Consider the following 19748-nt stretch of genomic DNA (forward strand, 5'->3'; position numbering starts at 1 on the left):
GTAAAGGGGAGAGTGGGTTTTTCGAGCTTCTCAGTCACTGAATCTCGAAATTTACATCCTATCTTTATGCTCCTCACTTTGAAGATTTTATTAGTTTTATGGCTTCTTCCATTAACTGATATGTGCTCAGATGCCTACCTCTTTCTTTGTATATATAATGGAATATATATATATATAAAAAATGGAATATACATATATATATTTGTTTCTATTATTGTGCTTGCAACTTTTTTCTTTTATAAAGTTTCTTGTGTGAGGTCTTCTCTGACCTTGACGTGTAGAATTGATCACTCCTGGACTAGTACAGTGCTCTATTACTTTATACATTGCATTTCATGGTAACGTCTTTATATGCAACATGTAAAATGTGTATATTTTCACTCACATCTGACTCAGAGCCACTCAAGGCAAAACAGATCGTCTCAATGTTTCTGTTTCCTGAAGGCTTAGTATTACCTAGGGCATATTAATTCCTCAGTATTGAACCAATCACTTTTTAGATACATTATTATTATTTGTACAGTAGTTTAACATTTAAATTATAAGCAATTTGAGGACACTATCGTTACTATTCATCTCCTACATGACTTTGTACAGTTGCATTAGTTAATAAAATAATTATATGGTAATTAACAATGGATTGGTTTCATTGGGATATTCATAATTCATCATGCTAGTGTTTAAATATCCTTTTGGAAAAAAGGTCTCATTTCCAACATAATCCTAACCCCTTTTTCTGGTTTAGATGTCAGAACAGCTAAAATCTGTAAAATTATTATGCTAAACTCTAGCTGGTTTTGCTGAAGTTAGACTTGGGCTATTAGCACAATTATTATTTTGTCATTCTTGAACTGATTAACTAATAGAGAGTTCATTCAAAATGTGACAGTTACAACTGACAGAATAAGAGAAAATAAACATCTGACAAGGAAATTTTATTCAAAACATATAAAGACTCTTAAAACTCAAAAGCAGAAAGATAAATAACCCAATTGTAAAATGGGCAAAGGATCTGAATGGGCATTTCTCCAAAGAAAATATACAAATGCCCAATATTTACATGAAAATATGCTCAATATCATTAACCATTAAGGAAATAAAAATGAAAATCACCTAACACCTAAGATAGCATACTCACTAGGACTGGCTATAATCAAAAAATACAAAAAGGACAAAAAATAAAAAGTGTTGTTGAGGATATAGAGACAATGGAAACCTCATTTATCTCTGGTGGGAATGCAAAATCATGTAGCTGATTGGAAAACAGTGTGGCAGTTTCTTAAGTGTTAAATCCAGAGTTACTATATGACCCAACAATCTTACTATTAAGTATATACCTAAGATAAATTTAAAAATATGCCCACTCAAAAACTCATGCACACATATTTATAACAGCATTATTCACAATATCCAAAAAGTAAAAACAATCCAAATATCCACCAACTAATCTATAGATATGCAAAATGTGATCTACCCATACAAGATTAATATTATTTGATAATAAAAAGGAATGAATAGTGATATATGCTACAACCTGAATGAACCTTGACAGCATTATGCTAAGTGGAAGAAGCCAATTACAGAAGACCACATATGGTATGATTCCATTTGTATGAAATGTGCAGAATAGGCAAAGCTGTAGAGATATAAAGTAAATTAGCAGTAACTCAGAGCTAGAGCAATTTGGGAGAAAATGGAGAATGACTGCTAACGTGTATGAGGTTTCCTTTTGTGGTTATAATTGATATAATTGTTGCACAAATCTGGAAACGTGCTAAAAACATTGAATTTTGCACTTTAAATGGGGTGGATTGTAAGGTATTTCAATAATATCTCGGTAAAGGTGTTTAAAATTTTTGAGAAAATAATTGTAAAGGTAATATCTATGAATCTCTATAATATCTTTAAAGAATAATTTTCTAACAAGATAACTTTCTAAAGTTTAAAGTGCATGGAATATTTTTTAGAAAAATCTTTAATAGAATGAAGATTGTAATACTGCTCTGTTTACTCACTTATAAAATAAGAGGATTAGCTGGATGAACGTCAATATTCTCTGATCCCTGATAACTAAGCAGAATTATGCTTCGTGAGTCTTCTTTATCTAAACAGATCTTCAAAATCTATTTGCCTCGTTCAATGTTTTACGTGTCCAGATAAAATTTTTACTTAGTGCCCCTTAGTACCATCTCATATTAACATCCATAATAACCCTATGATGGAAATACTATTATTATTTCCATTTTACATATAAGGAAACTGAGGCTTATACAGGTTACGTATACAAGTGCCCTGTAAGTTGAAAACCTGGGAGTCAAATCCAGGCATTCATGAGGCCTTATAATCTGAACCATTCTGCTTAAAGCCTTCCTGAATAAACATGCTAGGCTATTTACATATGAAGTATCTTGGCTATCCTAAACAGTTTTTTAAATTGTAAGTGGGAGCACTTAGCTATCTCGGTCATGCGTGGATGTTTCTACTTCACTGTGTAGTTTCTTTTTTCCTGAATAATCAGATTTTTAGAGGTTATGGGGACTGATTTTAAAGTAGAGGGTGTTTATTAAACTTCATTCAGGGAACTTAGTAGAATCCTGATTTATTTACACCCTGTAAAGTTTCTTATCATGCACCAAGTAAGGTCAATGAAAAGGTTGGAGTATTTCCATTGTACTCATCCTCCCACTCCCACTCTCAGTTTTACTGAACTATTAAAAAGCTTGAGGACAAGCTGTTTCCAGAAATGAACCTTTCAACTCCTCTAAATTAAAAAGCTGACTTTTCTGAGAACAAACAGTATGTGCTTATTAAGTGAGTTGTCAGAGTGAGTTCTTGAGAGATCTATATTTTTCCTCCTTTGAGCAATCTATTTTTTAAATGGTTTAACCTCTTGAGGACTGGTGTGCTCCATTTCCAGTTTGGAGAGTTTTTAATATTGCTATTTACTTAATCTGTCCAAAGGTTCACCATCTCCTTTTAGTTTATTTTTAGCAAGAGACATGATGAAATTTAATTTACCTCGGATGGGCCATACGGTGTTAATATTTCTACTACTGAGTGCCAGCAGAGAGCTCCCTGGGTACTGATAACTTCCATTAGAGAAGGCGGTGCTGTCAGGAAAACAGAGACCAAGGGCTAAGGTCTGTGGTTCTTGGCAGATGGTAGCTATTTTCCTGAACCCTGATGCACAGGCACAACTATTCAACTGCTAATAACAAGCAAAAGATACCCAAGGAATTAAAAGTCAGTTCAAGGAAAGTATTCATTTAAAAATAGCAACTTTGAATTGGCATCAGAGGATTATATCAGAAGCTTAAATAAAAAATTTGACAAGGTACGAGAACTTGCCATCCCACATGATGTAAAATTATTGTTTTGCAAGAAGAAAAGCAATATTTAACAGACAGTGCCTTAGCTTCCAAAACTAGGTTCCTTGGAAAAATATTTCCAAAATATTTTTTTTCTCCAAACCATTGTATTCTTTATTGTACATTTAATTTATAATGAGTCTATTGTTTACTAACATTGTAAATAGAAAGGATGGAATATGGCATAGGGAGGCAGTTAAAACTCCCACTTTTGACTGCATAATTAAATTATGAATGATGGTGTATCTTTTCCATTTATTTATTGAACAAAAATATGTGTACAGACAAACTGGTAGGCACTGAATCAAAGAGGTAGAGGAATAAGCCATAGTGACTGTCTCTAAACAAGGTACAATTTATAGGGAGAGACTCAAGCTAGAGGTCACCACGCAATGTGCTCTGTACCATCACCAAAATAAGTATTAAGTGCTCTACGAGCCCAGAAGAGAGAGAGGAAAATTCTTTCAGAGAAAATAAGGAGAAGTTCACAAAGAAATTGGATTCTGACTTGAAATATTCATAGGAATTTTCTGAGTGGGGAAGTGGGGAAATGACATTCCAAGAAGGAGGACTAATGTGTGCATGGTTATAGAGGTTCAGAAAACAGTGAGTCGTTTTATATAACATTACAAGAGAATTATATCAGGAAACAAAGTTGAAAAGGGCGGTTCAATTTAGATTGTTTCAGGCCTGGTTGAGCCAGATAGGTACTATGAACTTGTTATGGCAGACCATGGAATTTTGTTAAGAACAGGAGTCATAAAATCAGATTTATGTTATACGTGCATAAATCTGGGATCAGTGTAAAGAACAGATTGAAAAAAGAAGAAAATGAGAGAAAGAATATTAGATAGATAATAGATATTGAAATAATCCATTTGAAAAATGGTCTGGGACTGAACTAAGAAGTCTAACTAAGCAGTAGGAACCCACAAAGCAGATTTGAGAGACGTTTCAGAGGAAATTGAAAAAGAGAGAAGAAATAAGGAAGATTTCAAGCTTACAGACCTGAGAAACTTGATAGGTAATTGCATCATTCACCAAGATAAGAGTTTTAGATGAAAGAGCAAATTGTGTGTGTTGAACGTTGGAAAGTTCTATTCTGGATATGTCATGTTTTTACCCATGGGACACATAGAAGAAGATGCCTGGTATGCAGTTGTGTATACAGGTCTGAATCTTTGCAGAGAAATCAAAACTTGAAAAACAATGTGGGAGTTGTTGGTTTTCAGGCAGTAGTTGAAGCTACGGAAGTAGAGGATGTGTAACAGCTACTGTGTGTAGCTATAGAGAGGAAGTACAGCAAGAGGCCAGAGATGGAATTCTGGAGAACAGCAACTTTTGTTGTTGTTGTTGAGATGGAGTCTTGCTCTGTCTCCCAGGTTAGAGTGCAGTGGCGTGATCTCGGCTCACTGCAACCTCTGCTTCCCAGGGAGAACAGCAACATTTTAAGGGCAGTGCAAAGCAAGAAAAACCAGGAAAATAAAACGAAAAAAACTGACCAAAAGGTTGCAGGAGATCCAGAAAAGGGTGGTATCTTAGAACTCTTGAAAAAGATTTTCGAATGCTTTAAAGAAGTATTAAATAGAATTAGGTCTAAAAACAGATCAATGAATTTGGAAATCAGGTAGTCACTGATGATATCAATGAGAGCAGTTTTTTAAATTTAGTTTTAATTGACATAATAATTGTATATATTTAGGTGGTAGAATGTAATCTTTTGATCTATATATACATAGTAGAAAGATTAAATAAAGCTAATTGGCAAAGTCATCATCTCACAAACTTATTTTTGTGTTTAGAATGTTAAAAATGTGTTTTCAGTAATTTCAAAATATATGATACATTGTTATTAACTCTGGTCTCCATGCAGTGCAATAGATCACAGAAACTTACTCTTCCAAGCTAATGAAACTTTGTACCCTTTGACCACAATCTCCTCTCTTTCCATTTCTTCTCTCCCCAAAGCCTCTGGTAACCACCTTTCTACTCTGTTTTTATAACATTGATCTTTTAAGATTCCACAAGTAAGTGAGATTTTTAAAATATTTGTGTTTCTGTACCTGGCTTTTTACACTTAGCATAATGTCCTCCAGATTCATTCATGCTGTCATAAATAACAGAACTTCCTTCTTTTAAAGGATGAACAGTATTACATTGTGTGTATGTACCACTGTGTCGTTATCCATTCATCCTTTAATGGACACTAAGTTTGCTTCTATATCTTGGCTATTGTAAATAATGATTAAATGAATATGGGGCACAGATATCTCTTTGACATATTAATTTTACTTCATTTGGATATATATTCAGAAATGAGATTACTGGGTCATATTTTAATAGTGAAGTTAGATTCCATACTTCAAGTTCCTGAAAAGGAATAGGAGAGAGATAAATGGTGCCTCTTGGAATAGAATTGACAATAAAGGCAAAAAGATAGCTAAAGTTGGAAGTGATCAGAAAAAGATGTTTGATGTTTGGGGTTTGTATCCCTTTTTAAATAAAAGAGCTTCCAGCATGCTTACAAGGTGAAAGGAAGGATATTTGAAGGGAAGATCAGAAAAGAGATGGATAGGTGAAGTAGCAAAAGGGGATGGCACTAACAGCCAACAGCCTGGAACAAAAGTCCAAGCAAGAATTTTATCCAAGGACAAGAGTGTAACTTCTTCCTATCAAGTGAGAGGGAAGGAAAAATATGAATACAATTATAGATAAGTGTGGATATAGAAGAGAAAAATGTGGAAATGTCAGTATTCCCTATCAAGGAAGAGTAAAGGTGAGAATGAGGAAGGTGGAGTTATATAAACACAAAGATACATATTTTGTCTTTGTATGCTTTTGGAGGTTCTTGAGTTATTTCCAGATTTCACAGTTGAAACATAAGCTTTGAAATCAGACCTATCTGGTTCTGCCAGTTATTCCTCGAATGACCTTGGAAAAGTTTATTTAACTTTAAAACAAAGAGTAATATTATGTACCTCCTAGGGTTCTTGTCTGGAACAAATAAGGTAAGGAACATATGAGAGCATTCAATCAATGCTACCAAACATTCTTATCATCATCAATCCTTCATTATAATTACATTTTAAAGAGAATTTTGAGCTTTCAGATTCTTGCTTTGCCAAATGTTAAATATAAATAAGTTCATGAGAAATATTTAATTTCTATTAAACATAAATGACTTAAATACACTTGTCGAAACTTACATGATAAAAAGTTAGCATCTTAATAATATTTTATAATTGAAGGGCATAATTTACAAAACACTTTACAATATATGACTTGAAATACAGAAAAACCTCCTTAATATTAGTCCCAACATCTATTTCCCCCATTTTACTGATCTCCATTTTACAGATGAAGACATTGAAATCCATTTGTTTATTCATGTATTCAATACATGTGTATTGATGGCCTACTCACCTTAGGCACTTGGCTAGGTCCTGAAACTAGCAAATAGAAACATGATCTTTATTCATGGTCTTGCAATTTTCTGGAGGTAGATAATAGGCCATTACCAAATTATGAGTGTAAAACAACAGTTGTTATCACAACTTTGAATAAAGGCTACATAATCCTATGATAACATACAACAAAAGAACCAAACCTTTCTTCAAAGGAGAAAAGTCTTCCCTAAGGAAGTTATATTCGAGCTCAAATCTAAAGGATAAGTGGGAATGAACTGACAAAAAGGAAAGAGTAAGAGAATGATTTTCTGCGAAGAAGAACTTAAATATAACTAAGTCTTGAGACAGGAACTGCACTTAGGAAACTGGAAGAGAGACAGTGTAGCTGAAGTCCAGGGGAGGAGTGTATGATTTAAGATGAACTGACATTTGAAGGTCAAACTAGAAGACCATGTTGAGGACTTCTAAAGCCGGACCAAGTTAGACAAATTGGCCTTTATACTAGTAGCAACAGTAAGGCATAAATGATTCTAAGTAACAGAATATTTTGAACAGATTTGCATCTCTTAAAGATCACTCTGGTTTCAGAGTGAAGCATAGATTTGGTGAGGAAAGCAAAAATAAATGAGCTTCCAAGAACTCTTTACCCATGACTACGTCCTGAATGGTATTGCCTAGGTTTTCTTCTAGGGATTTTATGGTTTTAGGTCTTATGTTTAAGTCTTTAATCTATGTTGAGTTAATTTTTGTATAAGGTGTAAAGAAGGGATCCAGTTTTAGCTTTCTGGATATGGCTAGCCAGTTTTCCCAACACCATTTATTAAATAATAGGGAATCCTTTCCCATTGCTTGTTTGTGTCAGCTTTGTGAAAGATCACATGGTTGTAGATGTGTGGCATTATTTCTGAGACCTCTGTTCTGTTTCATTGGTTTTTATATCTGTTTTGGTACCAGTACCATGCTGTTTTTGTTATGGTAGGCTTGTAGTATAGTTTGACGTCAGGTAGCTTGATGCCTCCAACTTTGTTTTTTGCTTAGGATTGTCTTTAACAAATGCCAAAATAGACAAATGGGATCTAATTAAACTAAAGAGCTTTGCACAGCAAAAGAAACTATCATTAGAGTGAACAGGCAACCTACAGAATGGGAGAAAATTTTTGCAATTATCCATGTGACAAAGGGCTAATATCCAGAATTTACAAAGAACTTAAACAAATTTAAAGAAAAAAGCAAACAGCCCCATCAAAATGTAGGTGAAGGATATAACAGAGACTTCCCAAAAGAAGACATTTATGCAGCCAACAAACATATGAAAAAAAGCTCATCATCACTAGTCATTAGAGAAATGCAAATCAAAACCACAATGAGATACCATCTCATGCCAGTTAGAATGGCAATCATTAAAAAGTCAGGAAACAACACATGCTGGAGAGGATGTGGAAAATAGGAATGCATTTATACTGTTGGTGAGAGTGTAAATTAGTTCAACCTTTATGGAAGACAATGTGGCAATTCCTTAAGGATCTAGAACTAGAAATACCATTTGACCCAGAAATCATTTACTGGGCATATACCCAAAGGCTTATAAATCATTCTACTATAAAGACACATGCACATGTATGTTTATTGCAGCACTGTTCACAATAGCAAAGACTTGGAACCAACCCAAATGCCCACCAATGATAGACTAGATAAAGAAATGAGGCACATATACACCATGGAATACTATGCAACCATAAAAAAGGATGAGTTCATGTCCTTTGCAGGGACATGGATGGAGCTGGAAATCATCATTCTCAGCAAACTAACATGAGAACAGAAAACCAAACCCCATGTGTTCTCACTCTAAGTGGGGGTTGAATAATGAGAACACATGGACGCAGGGAGGGGAATATCACACAACAGGGCCTTTTGGGGAGTGTGGGGGTAGGGGAGGGATAGCATTAGGAGAAATACCTAATGTAGATGACGGGTTAATGGATGCAGCAAACCACCATGGCATGCGTATACCTATGTAACAAACTTGCCTGTTCTGCACGTGTACCCCAGAACTTAAAGTACAATTTAAAAAAATAAAAAATAAATAAATAAAAATAAGCTTCCTGTTAGGAAGCAATGAAAGTAGTTCAGGTGTCAGAGAATGGCAGTCATCCTAGGAGGGTGGCAGCAATGATGTAATTAAATGAACAGAATGAGAAAATGGAAGTGAAAACGGCAGAATTGAATGGGAAGGGGCTGTGAAAAAGAGATGTTTCAAGGATGTATTAGTCTGTTCTCCCATTGCTATAAAGAAATGCCTGAGACTGAGTAATTTATAAAGAAAAGGGGTTTAATTGTCTCATGGTTTTGTAGGCTATACAGGAACCATGACTGGGGGGAGGCCTCAGGAAACTTACAGCCATGATGGAAGACAAAGGGGAAGCAGGCACACCTTCACATGTCTGGGCACGAGGAAAAGAGATGGGGAGAGGTGCCGCACACTTTAAACAACCAGATCTCATTAGAACTCTATCACTAGAACAGCACCAAAGGGGGAAATCTGCCCCCATGAGTGAGTCATCTCCCACAAGGCCCCACCTCCAACACTGGGGATTACAGTTCAACATGAGATTTGGGTGGGGACACAAATCCAAACCATATCAAGGCTCAGTTCTATGTTTCTGTCTTATGTAAGTAGGTCATAATAGAAAGATTCACCAACATGGGGCACACTAGCTGACAAGCAAATTTTAGAAGAGTCTTATTGTTCAGGCCGGGCACAGTGGCTCACGCCTGTAATCCCAAAACTTTGGGAGGCTGAGGTGAGGTTGGCAGATCATCTGAGGTCCGGAGTTTGAGACTAGCCTGGCCAACATGGTGAAACCCTGCCTCTACTAAAAATACAAAAATTAGCCAGGCATGGTGGCACAGGCCTGTAGCCCCAGCTACTCAGGAGGCTGAGGCAGGAGAATCACTTGGACCCAGGAGGTGGAGGTTGCAGTGAGCCAAGATCGCGCCACTGCACTCCAGCTGGGGTGACAGAGTGAGAGTCCATCTCAAAAATAAATAAATAAATAAATAAATAAATAAATAAATAAATAAATAATTTTTTAAAAGATTATTCAGATTAGGATTCGTTGGCTTTGAGGTGTCTTGAAATGATTGCATTTACAGATTTGGTTGTTCAAAAAATCTAAGCTAGAGACTCCAATTTATTTTCTAATCATCCAGAGAAAGATGTGAATTAAATGAAGGATACAGATGAATTTGCTTAGAGAGAGGGAACATAAGGTAATAAAAGAACAGCCTTGATGTTTAAACCCAAAATTTCTATCCTTTTCAGTGCATCATGTTACTTTTACATATAATGTTTAGTGAATCCAAACATAATATCTACATGGTGCTTTCAATACACTACTGGCTTTATGACAGTGACTTTTTAAGACTAGCTACATGTAAAATCAATGTGTAATTATATAACAGGAGTGAAATCAAGAACTGCTCTTTAATTGTAAATAGTAATTTTAATTCACTAATACAATGACTATCTAGTTAATTCCCAATTTCTATACTCAAGTCCATATACTATCCACCAGGAAATATATCTGTATTGTTCCATGTCTCCTCGGGTCTGAGATTCATTATTATTCCCTTTAGATCATGACTCAGCCAATGCCCTAGTCCAATTACACAGATCACATTACTTACTATTAAATATCTTTATTGATCCATTTAGAATGCAATAAAATAAATAATATACCCAAGATAATCTTGCGATTTTTATATAAGTACATATAAAAATATCCAGTCAAAAAAATGAAAGGTCCATGCTGGGGGTGCTGTAGAAAGCCTACTGGCCTAGTGTTTTGGATATTTGGATGACATTTCAGTGCCACAAACAAATGGTTTTGGGAAAACTGCTTATACTCTGAGTTTGAGTTTTTTCATCTGTATAAGGAGATTAAACTAGGTCTCAAGTTTCTTTGGGTTCTAATATTCTGTAACCATATAAAAATCCTTGAAAGAGCATGAATTATTCAGTAGATAGACATTTACAATCATCTTTAAAAATCCTATTCACCACTTTGCCTAGAAAAAAAAAATTCTTCTGTCACATCTGATCATTTTTAGTACTAGAAAAATAGCAGAGATATTCATATTGACATTTTTCTTCCAAGCTGATGCTGAGTGTGTCATCAGACTCAAAATCTGTTGGAGAAACAGTTCTGCACTTCTGATGATTTTCTAATTCTAACCTGACATTGGGGCTTTTAGCTGTGAATAGCCTCATGGCATATTCTGCATGAATTCTTGCTGTGTATTCTGAAGTCTGACATTTCCATTACACTTAAATTTGATCTCAGATTTCTTTGCTTTTCAGTTTACTCAAAGTTGCTTTTTTTAAAGGTCGACATTTGTTACATCGCATTTGGCTTTCACCCATCACTTCAAAAGTTCTTTGAGTAAGATATTTTCCCTATATCCTTTTCAAACTAGAAAAAGAGGAACAAGTGAAAAAAACAGTAAGGGGAGAAAATTTTAAAAATGAATATAACTGTTTTTTTATGTCAAATAGAAGAACTTGAAAAATATATTATTCTGTTGAAATTTTATTTCATGACTCCACTGGCCCTATAGACATTTAGCTAAATCCTCTGGATATTCCTACAGTGCTCTGAGATGAGAGGAATTGTAAATGTTTGAGAAAAGAGAAGAGTAATGACGATTCCCAAGTCTGAATGCTGGTCAGATGATTTTACAGATAATTTGAGTCCAGAGAAAACACAGGTTGAGAAACAGACCACAAGGGCTAATTCCTTAACTTATGGCCACATAATGATGACCCATGCAAACTGTGCTGTGTACATCAGAGGTTCTAAAAGTGAGGTCTGAAATCCCCAAAATGCTTACAGGGGTGTTACAAGTCTAAAATTATTTCCATAATAATTCTAAGATGCCATTTTCCTTTGTCACACTCATTTCCTCATGAGTGTAGAGAGGAGTTTTCCAGGGGCCACGTGATTTAAAATAAGGCAACAGATTTAACATGGAAGCAGTAAGATAATTCAGCTCTCTTCTGTTAAGGCACACGTTAAAGAGACTTGCAAAAAAATAAAACAATATTGCTAATCTCACCAAATATTCTTTGTTTTGGAAATATTCTTTTCAGAAATATATTATTTATGTTAACATAAAATGGGTTTATTAATGTGATTGTAAATGAATTAATAAATATTTCTTAAATGTCCTGAATTTATTTCTAATATAATTATTGATAGATATCATTCACATAAGCCAAAACTCTTTGAAGTCTTCAATAATTTTTTTTTTTTTTTTTTTTTTTTTTTTTTTTTGAGACGGAGTCTCGCTCTGTCGTCCAGGCTGGAGTGCAGTGGCCGGATCTCAGCTCACTGCAAGCTCCGCCTCCCGGGTTCACGCCATTCTCCTGCCTCAGCCTCCCGAGTAGCTGGGACTACAGGCGCCCGCCACCTCGCCCGGCTAGTTTTTTTTTTTTTTTGTAGTTTTAGTAGAGACGGGGTTTCACCGTGTTAGCCAGGATGGTCTCGATCTTCTGACCTTGTGATCCGCCCGTCTCGGCCTCCCAAAGTGCTGGGATTACAGGCTTGAGCCACCGCGCCCGGCCGTCTTCAATAATTTTTAAGAATGTAAAAATGTCCTGACACCCAGCATTAGAAAACCACTGTTGTACAACAAATCCTAACCACTGGTCACTTATTATTTCCACCTTGAGCTGGAGAGTGACCTAAACTCTTAGTGCTCTTCCTTCCCTGCACATGTAAGCATTACCATTTCATCTTAATCCTTTGCTTGGCCCTCCATTTTGTGTTTACCCTACATTGTTGGCAAGATATAGAGTTGCTATTTCACTGAAGTTCTTTGAAAGTAATCATGACGTTGCTTTAATTATACCTTTTCCACCTTCAGAACTTTTAGCCACGTGTCTTTGATTCTTTTTATTAACCCTTACAATCTTAGTCTTCATGGAATATTTTTTTCTTTGTCTCTCAATGTCTTCGTTGGACAATGGCCCATGTTCAAGTGTAGGTAATTTCTTAATGGTTATTGTACAGAGTTATATTTATCTTAGCGATGAGATCTTGTCCTTTAACAGATTCTAGAAACTCAATTGTTAGCTCAACTTGGAGGCCAGCTAAATCCTGAACAGAAAGACAGAGTGATTTGTTTCCTCCCTATTAAGACACATTTGGGAAAGTAAATTAAGTAACATAAACTGTTTAGGTAAACACAGAGAATAATGAATAACCTTAAAGAATTGATTATTGTACACGAACTCTTGTTAAGCCTAATTTTAAGAAATATTTTTCCTAATAAATGAAAATTTCTTTTGCTTTACATGATCTCCTTCCCAAGAAACAATGAAATTTTACTGACCTTTATCTTTTTTATATCTCAAACCAGGTCTCCATTTATTACATTGTAATAATCTATTTTATGATTGATTATAAGGAAGTTTCTTATAAACATAATTAAGGTCCTAGTTGACATCAGCCCGATGAATCTTCTGGCAGTATTTGGTTTCTCTCCCACACTCAAAGTGTAATATCCACTTCAATAATAATTAGTAGTTCCAAGGTGAACAGAATTGCTAAACAGTGTCTCCTGGTGTGACATGCAGGAATTATATGTGTATTTTTCAAGCAAATCAAATAAAGCAGGATAACCTGGCTTGTGGGAAATTCAAACTAGGTTGCAGTTCTTCTATTACATATGACATTTCAGTCTGTAAATATCACACCAAAGTCAGAGAAATAATGGGTAGCCCTCACCTCATTGAGGATCAAGTTACTAAGCATGAAATGCCAACAACTATATCCCAAAAGAGTGTTTAAATAATTTCAGATAATATCACAGAAAAGAAATGCCAGGATTTATGGAACATATTTGTCCATCGATCTATACCTGAGTTCAGGGACCCTGAAAAGGTATCAAATTAAGCATAAATTCTCCAGAGGTATCTTAGGTTAGAAGAAAATTCTAAGTCAACTAAAAAGTAGAATGCTTGTTCTTTCACACAACAATGTATACTCTAAAAAGGGCATATGATTTGAAGCTTTTTTCTAGTGTTAGCCATGAGTTTGTAATTATTCATATATATTCATTAACTAGTTGGACAAGCTTTACTTTTAAAAAGTATTATTCACTTTCTTAGTAATTAATAAAACTTTCTTATAGAAAATTTGAAAAACTTTTTAAAACTTAGCTTAAAAAGGAAAATTAAAATAATCTATGACACTTCCATTCAGATATTTGGTATTAATATTTTGGTCCTTCCCATCCTTTTGTTAATCATATTGAGAAACATGTACATATTTTTTAAATGGTATTATACTACAAAAACTGGCTGTATTTTTATTTCATTAAACATTTTTTTACTGTTTTTAAGGAATGCATATATTCCATCACATAGTTAGATCATATTTAATTTAACTATTAATTTTTAGACATTTAAATTATTCCCAATTTTGTTTGCATACACATATCTTCACACACATCACTCATCATATTCTTAAAATAAATTCCCAAAAGATAAATAGATAGATCAAAAAAATAAGCACACTTAAAAGTTTTTTTTTGTTTTTGTTTTGATTCATGTTGACCTATATTGCTAACAAGTATGAAAAAGCCCATGTTCCAGGAACATCAGCAGTACTACTGGCATCATTTTTAATGTGGCCAACACTTCCTAAAATAGTCAGACGCAAACTATGTTCGGATATGCTTTAATGTCAAGTTAGGCCTTAGTCACATCTCAGAATGTCATGTGGTTAGTTTTATAGCTATTTCTCTTTCAGTTTCTTCTTGAACTTCAAGCAGTAGTAATGAATAAACAGAGACATCTCTTTCCATTAAAGTGCAAAAAATTATTCCCAGCATTTGCATATATTGATACAAATACACAATTTTCCTTTTTAACTATACTACATAGGTACTGTATTACTAATTTTTTGTTCTCCTTTTTTTGAAAAAAACAAATGCAGGCATACCTTACTTTATTGTGCTCTACTTTACTGTAATTCACAGATAGTGTGTTTTTACAACTGAAGATTTGTGGCTTCCTTGAGTCAAGAAAATTTATTGGTGAGGTTTTTCCAGCAGCATGTACTTACTTTGTGTAACTATGTCCCTTTTTGGAAATGCTCACAATATATGTCAAGTATTATTGTCATTATTATATCTGTTACGGTGATCTGTGATCAGCGATTGTTGATGTTACTATCGCAATTGTTTTGAGGCACCACAAGATGCACCCACTGTACGGAGTGAACTCAGTCCATTAATGCTGTGTGTGGTCTGAGTCTTCCACCTACTAGCTGCTCCCTGTCTCTCTCCCTCTCTTGGGCCTCCCTATTCCCTGAGACCCTACAATATTGAAACTAGGCCAGTTAATAACCCTACAATGGCCTCTAAGTATTCAAATGAAAGGAAGGGTTATATGTCTTCCACTTGAAATCAAAAGCTTAAAACGATTAAGCAGTGTGAAAGGCATGTTGAAAGCTGAGATAGGCCAAAAGCTAGGCTTCTTGTGCAGAACAGTTAACCAAATTGTGAATGCAAAGGAAAAGTTCTTGAAGGAAATTAGAAGTACTATTCCAGTGAAGACAGAACTGATATGAAAGTGAAACAGTCTTATTGCTGTGAGGGACAAAGTTGGAGTGATTTGCATAAAAGATCAAATCTCACAACATTCTCTGAAGCCAAAGCCTAATCCAGAGCAAGGCCCTAACTCTCTTCAATTTCATGAAGGTTGAGAGAGATGAGGAAACTGCAGAAGAAAAGTTTGAAGCTAGCAGAGTTTGTTCATGAGGTTTAAGGAAAAAAGTCAGGCGGGCGCAGTGGCTCATGCCTATAATCCCAGCACTTTAAGGCCGAGGCAGGTGGATCATGAGGTCAGGAGTTCAAGACCAGATGGCCAAGATGGTGAAACCCCATGTCTACTAAGAAAACAAAACTTAGCCAGGCATGGTGGTGGGTGCCTAAAATCCCAGCTACTCAGGAGGCTGAGGCAGGAGAATCACTTGAACCTGGGAGGCAGAGGTTGCAGTGAGCTGAGATTGCGGCACTGCACTGTAGCCTGGGCAACAGAGCAAGATTCCATCTCAAAAAGAATAAAGCAAGCAAGCAAGAAAAAAAAAAAAAAAAAAAAAAAAGCCGTATTTGTAACGTAAAGGCGAACCAGAAAGTGCTGATGTAGAAGCTGCAGCAAGTTATCCATAAGATCCAGCTAAGGTCATTGAAGAATGTGTCTACACTAAACAACAGATTTTCAATGTAGATGAAACAGTCTTCTACTGGAAAAAGATGCTATCTAGGACTTTCATAGCTAGGGAAGATAAGTCAATGCTGGGCTTCAAGGCTTCAAAAGATAAGCTGACTCTCTTGTTAGGGCTATGCAGCTGGCGATTTTAAATTGAAGCCAATGCTCATTTACTATTTCAAAAATCCTGGGGCACTTCAGAATTCTGCAAAAACGACTCTGCCTGTACTGTATAAATAGAACAACAAAGCCTGGATGACAGCACATCTTTTACAGCATGGTTTTCTGAATAAGTTAAGCCCACTGTTGAAACTTACTGCTCAGAAAAAAAGATTCCTTTCAAAATATGACTACTCATTGACAATGCACCCAGTTACTCAAGAGCTCTGATGGTGATGTATAAGGAGGTTAATGTTGTTTTCATGCCTGCTAACACAACGTTCACTCTGTAGCCCATGGATCAAGGAGTCATTTTGACTTTCAAGTCTTAGTATTTAAGAAGTGTTTCATAAGGCTACAACTGCCATAGACAATGATTCCTTGGATGGATCTGGGTAAATTGGAAACCTCTGGAAAGGATTCACCATTCTAGATATAATTAAGAACATTGGTGATTCATGGGAAGAGGTCAAAATATCAACATTAACAGGAGTTTCAAGAAGTAGATACTAATCCTTATAGATGACAGTAAGGGGTTCAGGTCTTCAGTGGAGGAAGTAACTGTAGATGTGGTAGAACTTATAAGTGAACTAGAATTAGAAGTGGAACCTGAAGACGTGACAGAATTGCTGCAATCTCATGACAAATTTGAAGAGACAAGGAGTTGCTTCTTATGGATGAGCAAAAAAAACTGGTTTCTTGAGATTTACTCCTGGTGAAGATGCTGTGAACATTGTTGACATGATAACAAAGGATTTAGAATACTGTGTAAGCATAGTTGATAAAGCGGTGGCAGGGCTTGAAAGAATTGACTTCGATTTTAAAAGAAGTTCTACTGTTGATAAAATGCTATCAAACAGCATCACATATACAGAAAAATCTTTCATGAAAGAGAGTCAGTCGATGCAAGCTTCAGTGTTGTCTTTATTTTAAGAAATTGTCACAACCACCCCAACCTTCAGCAACCACCATCCTGATCAGTCACGGACATCAACATGGAGGGAACACCCTCCACCAGCAAAAAGATTAGAACTTGCTTAGTTGATTGTTAGCGTTACTTAGCAATCAAGTCTTTTTAATAAACGTTTTTAATTTAATGATTTGTTTAGACATAATGCTATCACACATTTAGTAGACTACAGTATAGTATAAACAGAACTTTTACATACACTAAAAAAAAAAAATGAAAAAAAATGCAACTGGCTTTATTTTGATATTTATTTTATTGTAGTGGTTTGGAACCAAACCTGCAATATCTCTGAGGTATGCCTGTACATCCCTTTCTTTCATTGGCTTCAGATTTGTTTTTCTCCTATGCTTTTGACTGAGAGAAAAAAAGATCTAGAATTTATATGAGTGGTATTTATAAAATTAAACCTATTGCAACCAATGAAAACTATCTCAAAACACAGAAGGAAATAAAATGGACTCTATAGTAGGATTTTTGTAATTATTATCATCATGATCAATACATTTTTATTCATTGCAACCATATATGGAGTAAGTTGCTAAATCCTAGCAATAAAAAAGAAAATATTGAACAATCCTCATCTTCAGTTGAATTAGTCGATAGTTGAGGAATGAGGACACATATGTAAAAGGATAAATTCTAATACACACTGTCATATCTTAAGTGGGAGTCAACCAGTCACTATCCTTGGCATTCAGAGAAGTAACTACTATGGACTAACAGAGGCACCTTCAAGGGAATTTGATCTACATTTTGAAGGAGGACTAGAACTTAAAGAACTTAGGGAGCGTTTTCCAGCAGATGCTACAGTGTGCACAAAAGTGAAAAGGCACATGCATTTTCAGAGTAGAAGTAATATATCAACGAGCCAGACTGGTTCAGTGAATAATATGGTAGAAGAAAAATCTAGAGTGTTTTGCTAGCCTTGAATATTTACATTGCAGGGTGTGCTAAAGGGAGATTTATTGGACATAGAAAATCATTTAATGTTTTATGAGAAATGAACTTACTTTAGGGGATTTGATAAGGTGTTGTTATTAAAAATGTTAGTATAGAATGAGGTAATTATGGCCTAGACTAGATAGCAGCAGAGGAAATTAAAAGCAAGCATTAAAGACTAGAGTCATTAGGATAGAAAAGTCAACAGAACTCGGCAACTGATTAGATGTAAAGATAAGAGAATACTAAGAATTCCACAAACTTTTATTCAACTGTGCTTGGGCTAGGGAATCATAAATAAATGAACCTGTCCTCAATGATGTATATAACATACAATTTTATAGAGAAGGGAGTTATCAACTCCACAGGGTGTTGAAATATTGCTAGAACAGCTTCACAGGTAAATTGATGCTTGAGCTTGGAGTTCATGGATGAATAGAATTCCATCAGATGGGAAAGGTGAAAAAAGTAACAAACAGGGGCAAAATATTACCTTTAACATTTTAAGTCTATGTATTTGGAGAAAGGTGATAACACAGACTACAGTGAGGAAGTGTGGTAGTAAAGATGTTTTAGGTGTAATGATAATGAGTTCAGGTTCAACAGTCTTCTAAGAAATATGTAGAGTGCCTACAAATCTGGGATACATCTATGAACAAAACAGATAAAAAGTCACTGCTTTTCTGGAGTTTGCATTCTAGTGGAAATAAATCTATAGTTAAAGGTATAATGTTCACCAAAGAGCTTTTTTTTGTTGTTGTTGCAATGTTCCTTTTTTATTTCTTCTTTGTCATTTCTATCAATAAGGTAAAATAGTCACACAGGGAAGCATGGGCGACTGCTAGCTAACTTAACAAGCCGTCACTTAGGTAACAAAACTTACCTAGTAAACTGTTCCCTCCAAGACTGCAAACTGTCCTTACACTGACCTTGATGTCTACAAGCTTCAGACAAATGGTCCAGTAATTGAGAGCAATCAATTAGAGTCAATCACATTTAGTTAGGAGAATCTAAAGTCATAATGGACTAAAACAAGCTGACCTGCTTGTAGCTTTGCATTTTAATTGTACTCCTTCTGTCCTCCACCTGTGCATGACGTTATGCTGAGATCTTCTGACCTTTGCAATACTTCACCAAATGAGTCTGGACCGCAGTTCTCACTAGGTCTCATTGCTAGAATGCTCAAAGGCAGAAAAATACTGGAAATGTACTTGCAGGTCAGAAATAAGAGTTTTGACTGACTAACCTTATAGGTAAAATTCTTGTTGCAGTGAAAATGCTCAGTTTAATGAAGAAAAAATACATAACTTGCTTAGCATTCCATTTGAAGTTGCCATCCAAGACATTTGAGTTGTGTGATACCATTGTTTACTTGACTGGATGGTGGCATAGTTTCCAATTTATCCTTCAGTAATCTGATATGCTGAGAAAACACTGGCCATTAAAGACTTTATAGTTTCCTAACCTCCTACTGGAAGCCAGTCTTCAGAGGCCTCACCTGACTGTAGAGCATTCAGTTAGTTGTCTACAAAAGCAATTTCGAGTTTGTTTTTTATTTATTTGTAAATAAATTACTATAAGCGGTTCCTTCACATTTTACATTATGCTTGTTAATTTTTTTCTGAAAA

General features: G+C 35.3%; 1 protein-coding gene across 1 annotated transcript in view; it reads left to right on the forward strand.

Moving 5' to 3' along the window:
* Positions 1-19748, forward strand: part of PIK3C2G (phosphatidylinositol-4-phosphate 3-kinase catalytic subunit type 2 gamma) — a 383353-nt gene that overhangs the window by 117330 nt on the left and 246275 nt on the right.

The sequence above is a fragment of the Chlorocebus sabaeus genome, chromosome 11 (genome assembly GCF_047675955.1).
Source record: "Chlorocebus sabaeus isolate Y175 chromosome 11, mChlSab1.0.hap1, whole genome shotgun sequence".
NCBI lineage: Eukaryota > Metazoa > Chordata > Mammalia > Primates > Cercopithecidae > Chlorocebus > Chlorocebus sabaeus.